Source organism: Dipodomys spectabilis, unplaced genomic scaffold, assembly GCF_019054845.1.
Source record: "Dipodomys spectabilis isolate Male_0828 unplaced genomic scaffold, ASM1905484v1 ptg000052l, whole genome shotgun sequence".
Classification (NCBI taxonomy): Eukaryota; Metazoa; Chordata; class Mammalia; order Rodentia; family Heteromyidae; genus Dipodomys; species Dipodomys spectabilis.
Window position 1 is genome coordinate 1,844,180 of NW_024870729.1, and position 13,788 is coordinate 1,857,967.

Sequence of the window (13,788 nt, forward strand, 5' to 3'; positions counted from 1 at the left end):
TGAGATCTGAGAGTAGAGGTTCAAAGCCAGCCAAGGCAGAAAAAGTCTTTATGATCCTAATCGCCAATTAACCAACCAAAAACCGGAAGTGGAGGTGTGACTCAAGTGGTAGATTGCCAGATCGTGCCATAAAGCCCCGTGTGAGAGTTAAACACCCTGAATTGAAGCCCTAGTACCAGCACACACACGCACGCACACACACACACACACACACACACACACACACAATCACACACACACACACACACACACACACACACACACACCCTAAACCAACAAATGAAAAAAATGGAGAAAACTCAAGTACATGTGGCTGAAGAAAAGGGCTGTATCATATGTGACTTCAAATATATGACAGAAAAGACAAGCTATGAAAAAGATAAAAGGTGAGTAGCCAGTGGGAGTTGAGATGGAGGGAAGAAGAAGGAGAGATACTAGGTGGAGCACTGGAGTTTATTTTGGGTAGAATAAAAAATTTTTCTTTCTATGAATCACATACATTGCCAAAACCCATAGAATTCACACTACCAGTGATGGACTGTAATGTGAATGATGGTCTTTGGGAGATGAAGTATCTGTGTGATCTTGGTTGGTGAATTGGTATTGGGTGGCTGTGGATGTGGGGATCAAGTATTGGGGACTCTATACTTTCCAGTTTCTCAGTTTTGCTGTGGCCCAAAAATGTCCCAAGTACAAAGATGATTAATTTAAAATGAACAAATAACTAAATTGATTGAATAGAGAATGTTTCCTGTGCTTAGCATTTTTAATGGTGTACTTGCTTAGAAAAGACAAGAAACAGTCTTGTGTGGTGAAGCTTCTGGTTAAGCCATGGTCAATGTCTGTCATGGTGGATGTCTGTGACCCTCAAATTCATATGTTGCAATTCCAACCCAAGATGAGGCCTTGGGGAGAAGTAGTTCATAAGAGGGTCCAGTTCTCTTACATTTTTTTCCTCTTCTTTTTTAAACCAGCCCCCTCACTATGCAAAGATATAATATGATTCTACCTCCCAATTTAGAAGTAGAGTCTACAGGGCTGGGGTGTGGCTGAATGGTAGATCACTTGCCTAATATGTACAAAGCCCTGTATTTGATCCCATCATCAATAAATAAAATTACAAATATGAATTATAGACCAGCTTCCAAGTTTCTAAGCTACATTCTAACCTCTCAATATTTGCTACTTTTTATATTTGCTGTTCCTTTTCTTTTTTTTATTTATTGTGAAAATACCGTACAGAGGGGTTACAATTACATGGGCAAGGTTAATGAGTACATTTCTTATCAAGCATTGTTGCCTCCTCCTTAGTCTTTGTTGCAAATAACAGTGAAAACCTTTCCTCTAACTGTTAGTGCTAGTTGCCTTAGGGATTTCTAGCACATCACAGGCCATTCTGAGGAGAACAAACCCACTCAGATGACAGTAGAGGAAGGAAAGCAGGTTGAGGATGAAGGTTGGATGTCCACAGCCTGAAAAGAAGAAACTCACCGATAACTACCCAGTTCTAAACAAGAACCACCTGCACCAGCTACACACATTTGCTATTACCAGGCTCAAAGAGGGCTCTGTAGAGTTCACCCTCCCTCAGAAGACATTATTAACAGGTTTCTAAGAAAATGCATTGTTTGGGGCTGGGAAGGTGGCTCAGTGGTAGAGCGCTTGCCTTGCATGCATGAGGCCCTGGGTTCGATTCCTCAGCACCATATAAGCAAAAAGAAAAAAGCCGGAAGTGGCGCTGTGGCTCAAGTGGTAGAGTGCTAGCCTTGAGCTGAAGAGCTGAGGGACAGCACCCAGGCCCAGAGTTCAGGCCCCACGACCGGGGAAAAAAAAAAAAAAAAAGAAAAAAAAGAAAATGCATTGCTTCTTTCCTAATTAGACTCTTCTTAAGTACAGCCATGCACTACTTAACCTTTTGATTAACAAGGGAAAGACTTTACACACAGTAGGTTAGTTGTGCAGTAGGTTACAGTGGGTAGGTTTGTGCATGTGATTGCCTAACATCAACACTGTGATGCAGCTACTGAACAACACCTACCTTACAGAGTGGCCACAACAGTGAAATGACAAACAATTCTAGAAGGCATGGTTCACTGTGGGGTAATAGTGTAGTTAGATATAAAATACCTTTCTTTGACTTCTCAAAAAATAGAATTGTGTTTCCTATAGTCCAGTAGCAAGAACTTTCCTAAAATACTAGTCTGAATAGAGTGAAGACATAATGGCTACATAAAGCTTGATTCCTTGAATATAATTAATTCACATTAGAAAAATAATTAAATCAATACCAGAAGGTGCTCAAAATGGTTGGTACAAGTTTTCAGGATCTTTCATCTCTGTTTACCAACTAAATATGTGTCAAAAGATAGTTTCTTCTAAACCCAGTCCGAAGAAACATTTTGTATTTACTATGCACATAATTTTTTTCACTAGGACACATAATAATTTGCTCAGAAGGAGACCTTGAGAGGCAGAAATGTTCTAGGATGGATAGAATTAAATCTATGCAATTTCATCAAGGACTCAAAGTAAGATTCAGCAAAAATAATTTATGTAACCAAGAATAATTATATAAACTACTGTGCTGAGAAAACACTAAATTATTGCACAATAAATGTGATTGCATGATAGTGGCCAAAAGGTATAGATGCCATTCTATCCTTGTCAGTAGATGAAATTTCAACTTCTTGTATAAAAGAACAGGGAATACTAATATCTAAATATTTAAAGAATTCATAGGAAGAAGGAAAAATTTTAATATGAGCAAACCACTACCCACAGTTGGAACCCCTTTCTGCTTTTGTCTGAGGACACTTTTTGCCAATAAATACATTGTTTAGGATATTTATCAAATTAACAAACATTGTTTGGATCTACTTTGCAGCACTGAGTTATAACTGGAGGCAATTGTTAACTAAGAAAAATTCAATTCCTTCTTGTAGAATTCTCACCTATTTTGCAGAAAAACACAAAAATCACGTACGCAGACAAAAAGTAGGGAAGCAAATGTAAATAATGGCCAAATGAAGTTAAGAAACAAGGACTAAAGCTCCTTTATTAAAAGTGATAAGTTGGCCTTTCTGAAGTGAAACAATCTTTAAAATAATCATTTTAAATTAAGTCTTGGGTAGGTCTATGAATTTCTAGAAATCACTCCTCAGAGTGTCCTGGAGGACAGAAAATGTCCAGTTCACATCTAATAAGTCATTGAAGTAGGATAGAGAGATGAGAGTTCAGGCAAATTATATTATTTCTAATAAATATCAAAATTGTCCAGACTCCCAAAGTTAAAACTAGGAAGTAAACTAAAAAAGCAGATAAGCTCCTTTCCCCTTACACCTCTTTTTTAAGTTAAGTTGCAAGATTAGAGGACATTGGGGTGAGGACTGTCTAAATCTCTAATCCTTTAAAATGGCAAAAGTATGGGAGCTCTTAATAAGTGGTAGAGACAGGAAGAATGAAAAGCATGTCTGGCAGAAGGAAGATCAGAAGTTAACCTGGGTTTTATCCACTTGAAATTTGACTCAACTTGTATTGACTCCATTTGAAAAGTATAAAAACTATAGATGCTGCCATTTTGAGTCTTAAACTTCCATTTCCTGCTGGGGGAACAGGAAATATCTATCTTCTTTCTCCATTTTTCCCTCCTTTAAGTCTGTTATACAAAAATATATCCTTGTTAAAACTTACTTCTTAGGAGACTCTCCTCTTTGAGACACACCCTGAAATGCTTCTGGTGAGTGGATGTAAAGGTGCTAAGATTTTACAAGCACACAAGACTCAGAGCTTCTTGTCCAGAACAGGCAACTTTGAGCCACTAATCATGTCATAAGATTAGTAATCATGAAGGACAAAAAAACATGCACATCTGATGGATGGCAAGTAGCATGGAAAGATGCACCGAGAGAAATATAACCAGAGGAGCCTGTTTGTACTAAGAGATCCAGCAATGCTTCTCTTAAACTGCCAAGATGACAAGAGTCAGAGATGAGAAGGCCAGACAGTCCCTGAGTCCCAGTGCTGGCTTCCTCACCACCGTGCCTCTAAAGATGCACAAGGTCAGGAATTCAAGATGTCACGAAAGGGACAAAGCACTCAATCAGGAAGTGCCTATGTCAGGGGACTGAATCTAAGGAAGCCCCCACCCTGTGTATGGAGCTTACTATGAGGCCTTGGAGAGCAAGTCAGCACGGTAGATCTCTGGGGATCCTGTCAGTGACTGCAGTCACCTCCCACATCAGGAAACACACAGCCAAAAGGCCATTAGAAGAGGGAGGAAACTGGCTTTGTTTGGGGTGGGGGGAGAGGCCTTTACTACATATTGGGCATCTATTCTAAAATATTGGTACTTATTGTTCCTTCTCACCAAGAATAAACTCTTGCTGAAGTTAAATAGCAGAGCCAAGATCACACATCTTAGTAAAACAGGGTAAAAAATTCATCTTTGTCTGACAGTAATGTCAGTTTGACCAGTTGCTTCCAGCAAAATGGATTCAGAGCAACAGTTCCTGGACACTGTGGCTTTGAAGTGAACTCTTGCCTGACATAAACATCCGGTAGAGACAAGCCTAAACATTTATTCCAGGAGTTTTCAATGTATGTGAAGAGATTTTTTTTTGGATGTGGCCTGAAGTGTACACCAATTTCTACATACAGACGCATACCAATACAGCCCTTTAATGCTTACTTACATTTGTGTATGTGCACATATATACATGTGCACATACACTTTTGTGCATGGTGTGCACACATACATATGTGCACGCCCATTTGTGCACTTGCACACATATATATTTCTACACATAGTGTTACGCCTACACAGACATACATATGTGCATGTATACCCACATACCTTCATGCATACACACATATGGGCACACATAGACACATGTGCATATGCTTTTATGCACACAGTCATGCCTATATATTTATACATACATACATTTTTTACTACTTTCTGTGACACCCCCAATTCCAGTTTGGTCCTAACCCATCAGCTGGTTTCCAAGCCTGCGTATTGACAGTGTAGGAAAGTAGGTCACCATGGCTGGAACAAGCATAAAAATAGAAAAATAAGAACATACTTTCACATTTTTATGGGTTAACTTATTATCTCATACTATAACAACTCATTTTCTCAAAAATTCCATGCTTATCAAACTTAGTGATAACATTTCTAAGAATTTCCATACTGGGAAAGACCGTCACAGCTAACCTATCTCAATTTTCTTGTCATCCTGACAGATCTGTCTCTACAGATTGATTTAGCTTATGAATGTTTTTCTTGGGACTTTATCCCTTACAAACTTATTATCCTTGAGTTTATATAGCTGAGGACCAGAGGGGGGACTGTGACTGTGATCTCTAGCCTATGGGGAACATCACAGTTCCATAAGCATAACTATCAAACCCTCTTATCCATGCCAAGGCCATGAAATAAAAACAGATGCCAAGTAAAGCAAACCATCAGAGAGCAGGTCAGAGTTCTTAAAAATATAATATTTCACTACAAAAGTGGAGAGAATCTTATGGAAGAATTTCTTGAAAAACAGGACAAAAAAGGCAACAAAAACACAAGACAGAAGCTGGGGACAGTGGCCTGCAATTCCAGCACTGGGGAAGTTTGAGACAGGAAGTTACAACTATGAGACCACCCTGGACTATCTACATAGTGAGATTCTGAGATGGGAAAGGTTGATCAATGGGAATGTAGTCACAATCAAATGGGGGAAAGAAGCTCTAGTGTGTTGTTGCCTAGGGGACTGGAGGTGACTACTGTGTCTTTTTTGGTTTGTTTGTTTTGTTGGTTGTGGGGCTTAAACTCTGGGCCTGGACAGTGTCCCTCAGCTCTTCAGCTCAAGGAGAGCACTCTACCACTTAAACTACAGTGCCACTTCTGATTTTCTGGTGGGTAATTGGAGATAAGAGTCTCAAGGACTTTCCTGCCTGGACTGACTTTGAACTGCAATCCTCAGATCTCAGCCTCCTGAGTAGCTAGGATTACAAGTGTGAGCCACCAGCACCTGGCTTCAACTGTACCTTTTTAAAAGCTAGAAAAAAAGGATTTTGGATGTATACATCAAACATAAGATGGTACCCCCATTTATATGTGTAAGAAATACATGTTTAAAGACAAAAATTTAAAACTAAGGAAATGTACTAAGGAAATAATTCATAAAAAAATGTCCTAGAGTTAGAGATCACATGTTTTTGAGTTTAGAAACTTGTCAAATATCAAGAAAAATAAATTTAAAACTGAAATTTCAGTCATGCAATTATGAAGGTCATTGAGGATAAAGATCTTATAAGGCATAGGAAGAATAAGAACAGTTTTTAAACATAAACTATTGCCACAACTCTCTGGAGCATGCTTGTAAATCTTAGCTACTTGGGAAGCTGAGATTTGGAGGACTATTATTTGAAGCCAGTTTGAGCAGAACAACCCATATTACTTCTTACCCAATCAAGCAGCAAAAAGCTACACTGTGGACATGGCTCAAGTGGTAGAGCCTCAATCAAACAAGTGGGAGCCTTGGAGTTCGAATCTGTCTACTGCCAAAACAAAGCATAATACAGAATAAAATGAAGACTATTAATCTTCTCCACAGCTTAAACTAACATTACCATAAACACGCTGAAAGCAATGATGTTTATGCTAGTATTCTGCACATAGCCAAAGCTATGAATCAGGCTTGATGATAGAATAAAGACAATTTTTACAAGCATCATGCTAAAAATGTGTAGTGTTGTTCTTTCTATAAGCCTGAAGAAGGACTAATCAGACTTTTATTTTGGATTTTTTGTGCACAGTTTCCTTTTGTGTAAGAGGAAATAGTCCTATGAAACATAATTTTTCTTTTCAAAAATTATAAATATCATGAGACTAAATAAAATCAAGAATAAATGAAGATGTAACTAATTTGAGGGAAAATAATTTTGGGAAAATAAAATGAAACTTAATGAAGACAGAAAACAGTGGAGGGATTCACAGACTTCATCATTTTAAAATAATTTTAGATGATAATAATATATTTACTCATCAGGGACTTACAGAGTAATGAGGCATTATGACAAAGGAAACCTAAACTAGAAAGACAACAGCCCAATCCTGATGCCTGAAACCAAGTGCCAAGTGCAAATTAAGAACAGGAATGGATTAGCAATAAAAATAAAATTATAATAATACACTAATAAAACCACCAGCATTTCCACTCTTAAACTTCAAAAGCATCAGTGTGTAAAGTTTTCATAAGCATTAAGTACTGTGGCATTATGGCAGCTGATTTATTCACTGAGATGCCTAATAGTGGCTGATAGGCAGGTAGCCCATACAGTGTGGCTACACTGAATCATAATCCAGACAAAACAAATTGTGGCAATGTAAGTTTCTACACCAGACTCAGAATGGCACTCGATTTTATGTTTATGAATTATGTAGTTTTGGAATTTTTCATTTAAAATGTTCATACTAGTTAATCATAGATAACCAAAATTCCAAATTATAGGTAAATTGGGACAATTTACTCTCACCTAAAATAGCTCCTGAGCCCTTCCTGTGCCCTAAGGGCTGTTTTAGATCTCCTACATGTTCTCATCCATTCCATTTTCCCAGTTACCCAATGAGTAGTTCTTACCTGTGGCACTCACAATCAATCTAAGGCAGATAAAGCCACATGTCCAGGGTCACCAAGCTGGGAAGGAATGGTCTCAGGATTTTATCGCAGGCAGTCTGGCTTCACTGTTGTTTTAACTTCTACCCTGAATTGCACTCAAGTCAGTTAGCATAGCCAGCAAGCATTAGATTATGTCAATAAACAGAAACAGGAAATTATTTCTTAAGGATCTCATTTAGGAATATGGAAGCAAATAAGAAAGGCAGCAGTAGTCCAGCTAGACTGTGCATCTGAGGACATTGGCTGAGGGTGGGGAGAACGTAGTCAGGGGAAGCGGCTTCATGTTCAAGGCCTCTTTAGACCTTCCAAGTTGAGTGCTTGTATTACTTTGATTACAGTGAAAATTAATCATTTAATAAGAGAGTTTTCAGCCAGCATTTAGAAACCTCACATCCAAGGCTTAATGCTTATTATAAGTAGCTGTGACTGAAACTACTGTGCTTACATTCATTCACACAGAGAACTATCACAAGGTATTTCCCATGTGTACCTACCCGTGATTCTGTCATAACCTGGTGATATGAGAGGAGTTTGTGGGATTATACGAGAGTCATGGGGTTTAAATAGATGACATCATGTCTTTGGACAAATCTAAATGTTTACAATTATCACAAACATCAAACCACCATAGTGGGCTATGGTAGTTTTCTCTAATCCTCCTGACCACTATGGAAGTCCCATTTCCCTACCCGCAGGTTTGGGCAAGCTGCAGTCAAAGGCAAGATTACGGCAAGATGAATCCTCAAACTTATCTCAAAGTGGCAATTCTTTAGTTCTTGAGCTGAATACCAAACTAAAATTAGACTCTGCTTTGAAATATGCACCAAAGAACTATTTTGGGTGAAGAAATCCAGTTGAGAGTATTATTCATGTTTGAAACATGAATCATAGAGTTAATAACCTGCTGATTATTTGGGGAAAAATAAACAAGATTTATGGCTACTTGAATTTTTTAAAAAACCTTCAGACAGAACAAAAGAGATTTCTCTTAGGGTCTTACATCTGATTTTTTAAGTCTTTTATGTAAAGCACTTCAAGCATTATTTCTAAGCATGAAGAATAAACAACAAGGTAGAAAACATATGTTCTTATGGAGTAGGCTCTGTTAAACACATTGTAAAAGTAACCCTAAGGAACAGTAATGATTCGTAGGCAGTTAACTCAGAATTATTTAAATGTCTAGGATTAGAGCTGAAGCTAAAAAGGAATATTGGTTGTAGGATATCAATTTTCTTTTAAACTACAGGAAAATGACAATATAACTGAAGGAAAGAAAGAGGAACTGCTAGGTAGGTAGGGATAAAAAGTGGTGGACATAGCACATGCAGATAACACGTGTTCCATTAGGGTGCTTCTGGTTCCATAGTGCTTTGGTTTCTCACAGGCTTCTTTTTCCCATAGTGCCCTGGGCTCCCTTTCAACCAAAGAATACAGCCAGGGTGGCACACATACACAGCTCCATTTCTGGCAGAGCACAAGGGAGAAGGTGGGGAGGAGCACTGTACTAACCGTACTACAAAATCTGACCTGTGTTAGGCCCCATTGGGCCATCTTCTGGGGCCTCTCAGGAGAGTCTTTCGCTGCTTTCCTTTTGCTGATTTCCATTTGCTTTCAAATAAACTTTCTCTGCTTTAAACATGTTCTTTTACGCCTGTAATCCTAGCTACTCAGGAGGCTGAGATCTGAGGATCGCAGTTCAAAGCCAGCCCGGGCAAGAAAGTCCATGAGACTCTTATCTCCAATAAACGACCAGAAAACCAGAAGTGGCCCTGTAGTTCAAGTTGTAGAGTGCTAGTCTTGAGCTGAAGAGCTGAGGGACAGCATTCAGGCCCAGAGTTCAAGCCCCACGACTGACAAAAAAACAAAAACAAAAAACATGTTCTTGTCTTTTAATTCCTTAATGGGCAGAAAAAAAAATGAATCTGTAACTCAATTGCATCATAACAGATTTTTAAAAAAATAGCTAGGACAAATCCAGGAACATCCAAAATTATTTGAAATGAACAAAAATGTAATAATAATGGCTCTTAAAGGGACAGCCTACCTTCTTACCACCTAAGGAAATGAGGTTATAGAGATGTTTACATTGTCTAGGTATGAGTGACAAAGTCAGGCTCAAAGCCCAGGTTTTCTGTTGCTGTTTGATTACTCAAAAGATACATTGTGGAGGGCATATTTACAGTTGTATATGTAGGTAAAGTAAGGAAACACCTGGCCTGTAGTAGGTCTCCTGGATATTAAGAACTCTGTATAGTGGGCTGGGAAGTTGGCTTAGTGGTAGAGTGCTTGCTTCGCATGAATGAAGCCCTGGGTTCAATTCCTCAACATCACAGAAACAGAAAAAAGCCAGAAGTTGTGCTGTGGCTCAAGTGGTAGAGCGCTAGCTAGCCTTGAGCTGAAGAGCTCAGGGACGGAGCCCAGGCCTAGAGTTCAGCCCCCACAACCGACAAAAAAAAAAATAATAACTCTGTATGTAGTGTAATGCTGAAGAGGGTGAGCTAGAAAGCCATGGGAAGAATTTCCAAGAAACTGAGTAAATGGGCATTGGAGGAAAATGACATGAACTTAACAACTTCAATAATTGGTGGAGATTCATTTTTCTTATAAATAAGAATGAGATTTTATACCTAACTTTCCAAAAAATTTTCTTAATGAGGGAAGAATTTCTTGGATGAAAGATCTCACTGAGCATTACTATGAGAGTTTTTTTAGGGTGCTGATCCTGGGGCTTGAACTCAAGGTTTGGGCTCTGTCCCTGAGCTTTTTTGCTCATGATTAGTACTCTACTACTTGAGCCACAGCTCAACAATTTCTGGTAATTTATGGTAATTAATTGGAGATAAGGATCTCATGAACTTTCCTGCTCAGGCTGACTGAGAACTACAATTCTTAGATTTCAGCCCCCATAGTAGCTAGGATTAAAGAGTTGTTTACCACTTGTGACCAGCATTATTATGATTTTGGTTGAATAAATTGTGAGAGGAAACTCAAAATATCAGGCAAATCACAACTATTTAAATACTTAACGATTAATTATTCCCTAAATCTATCTGAAATCTTAAAATATTTATGTTACAAAAATGACCTCTTACCTTTTGTAAAGTGCCAAATAATGAATGTTTTAGGGTTTTGGTGTTTCAATTGCTCAACTCTGTCACAGTTTAAAAGCTGATACAGATAATCCGTAGTGAAGGAGCATGGCTATACTTTAATAAAATTTATTTATAAGACCAGATGCTGATGCAATTGTTAATCTTTTATCCAAAGTAATTTAAAATCATGTTTCTCAACCTCAAATAATTGATATTTTGCCCAGATGTTTTGTTGTTGTTGTTATATAGAACTGTTTTAAGCACACATTTGCCTAGAATCCACTAAATGCCAAAAACATCCCATTTTCCAACTTCTACAGTTGTGACAAACCTAAATGTCTCTAAACTTTGCCAGATGTCTCTTGGGAGACCAAACCAGCCTCATTGAAGGCCACTGATTTCCATTACTGAAACTATGAAACATGTGTGTTGAGGTGTTGAGGTGTTGCAGTACAGCATGGATATACATAAGTCAGTGACTTGGGGAACTTTGTCTAGCTCTGGACATTCTCAATTTATCTGAGGTTCTGGGACATGTGCAGTGAGCAAGTCTCACTTATGACTGAGAAACACGACTTTGCCTCATCTGTGTATGGTAACTTCTACAAACACAAGATTCATAGCAACAGTGTAATGTTTATGTTATATAAACTGACTCTCAGCTATTTGTAACTAAGATATTTGACTGCTAAGTTTAATAATAGAATCAATCACTTCTAAAAATCTAAGGATTACCTTAGGCATGTTTTCTGTAGATGAACATTTTAGGCAGTCTAGCTTTGCGATAAAATTTGTGATGGAACACTGATGGAATATTTCCAAATCTGTTATCATTGATCCTCTGCAGAATCTGATTGATTGTTTATCATGTTTAAAAACAAGGAGCATGCTGGGTGCTGGTGACTCATACCTGAATCCTAGCTACTCAGGAGGAGACTGTAAAACATGGAGGGAGAGAAAGAAAGTCAAAGTTATATAGTAAACTTTCTGATGCTACGTCAGTTAAAGGCTGGTAATTTGTACTTGGAAATGATATCCAGGATAATTTCTACATAACTTTAATTACAAAATTCACAAGGCAAAACAAATACCATAATATCTCTGGCCAACTTTGAATCTATTGTAAGGGACAAAAAGGTGCTCATATTTTGTAGCTGACAAGAAAATGTTAGGTTGTCACATTTGAAGGTGATTTTTCACCAGATGTACCATAGCTTGGTACAGAAAGGCCACTTCATCCCTCTTTTTGAAATTAAGCTTAGCGTTTTAACAATTTTGGTGCTCTAAAAGGTCTCCAGAAAAGAAAACCAAAAAGCTTTGTTCCCTTTCTCTTAAAAATGTTCTTTCATAATAAATCTTTACACATTTCATTGTTGGACTCAGAACCTTCAATTCCCTAAGTAAATAAATTAGACATAATTCAATACTTGATTCTAAGATTTGCAGTTCTGTTCCTTACAGATTCTCAGGTGTGAGTTCCATAATTGAGCTCAAGTGAACAGTGCCATTTATCCTGATCTGGATGGATAATGGGTCCTAAGAGGGCAGGAGCATTCAATTCCTGCAGCCAGAGGAGAGCAAGCAATCCCTCTGAATTTCCATCCCCTGCTGCTTTCCCTGTTTCTTCATTTCTAGAAAATCATGCTGCCATGATTTTTAAGTCAGGGTCCATTTTAACCAGACAAATAACCTATTTTTTATGCTACTAGCAATTAGAGGAAGAGAGGAGGAGAGAATACACTCAGCATGTCCTCTATAGACAAATTCTCTGCAGTGGGGCTGATATACATTATGCAGGGCCTCCAGCTCAAGTAGGAGGGCAGAACTGCTATTATGTGGCACTATTGAGACTCTTAAGAAACTCTTATGGCCCGTATTTGTTTTTCTGGAGAATTGTATTCCTTACATGTGGAGCCATAACCCTCTCGATGGATTGCCCTGCTAGGGATATGACCTCAGATATGTAGAGATTCATCTCCCCCTTAAGAGTGCTACATGAAGAAACCTTGTTTTGTGACCAAAGGCCTGGTAATAGGGATGAAGTTATTTTTAGCTGTGCAAATTATGACTAGTTATACAACCTGCCTCTTTACAGTCATTAATAAGAAAGAACTCATAATTAGAGCCAGGTGCAAAGATTAGCAAAGGCATTTCTTGTTAGGCTGGTTGTATAATTTTCTTTTTTAAAACAATCCTCGTGGAGAAATCTGGCACTTCAGGAAATTCCTCCTCCTTGTGTAAGGGCTCTGTGGAGAAGTACCTGGTTGACACTGTAACTCTTATTCATTCAGGCTGACTTGAGGGGAGTCTGTAGAAACTGTCTCCAATGAACCACTAACCTGGAACTTTTTGACAGTTTCTTCTCAACCCATAAACACAGAAAGACAAGGACAAAGTGACAATGTATTCTCAAATCTATCTATAACAGAAAGTGCCCAACCTACAGCAACTTGTACACACAGTATTCACATCTATAAATGCACCTGTACCTGTGTGTGTATGTGTGTGTATGAGTGTGTATTTGTGTGTCTGGAGGGGAGGAGAAAAAGGCATTTTCCATCCAGTAAAATACTTCATTGTTTTTTTATTAGTGTTTCAGCAATCATGCTGCTTGCATTTTTGGACAGCCCCTGCTCAACAAATTACTTAGAAGACAGGTTCTTGCTCTCTCTTTCTGTCTTCATTTCTCTCTCTTTTCCTATCTTTCTTTTTTCTCTCTCTCACCCTTCCTTCCTCTGTTTTTCTTTCTTCATACCTTCTTCCCTCCCTCCCCCTCTCTCCCTTCTTTCCTTTCTTTCCCTCCCTCCCTCCTTCCCCTTCTCCCTCCCTCCCTCCCTCCCTCCCTCCCTTCCTTCCTTCCTTTCTTCCTTCCTTCTTTCCTTCCTTCCTTCCTTCCTTCCTTCCTTCCTTCCTTCCTTCCTTCCTTCTTTCCTTCCTTCTTTTTTTAATGTGCTGTAATGAGGCTTGAACCAGTATTATCTTACATGCTGTCCCACTTAAGGGTGGAACTATACCACCTCTGG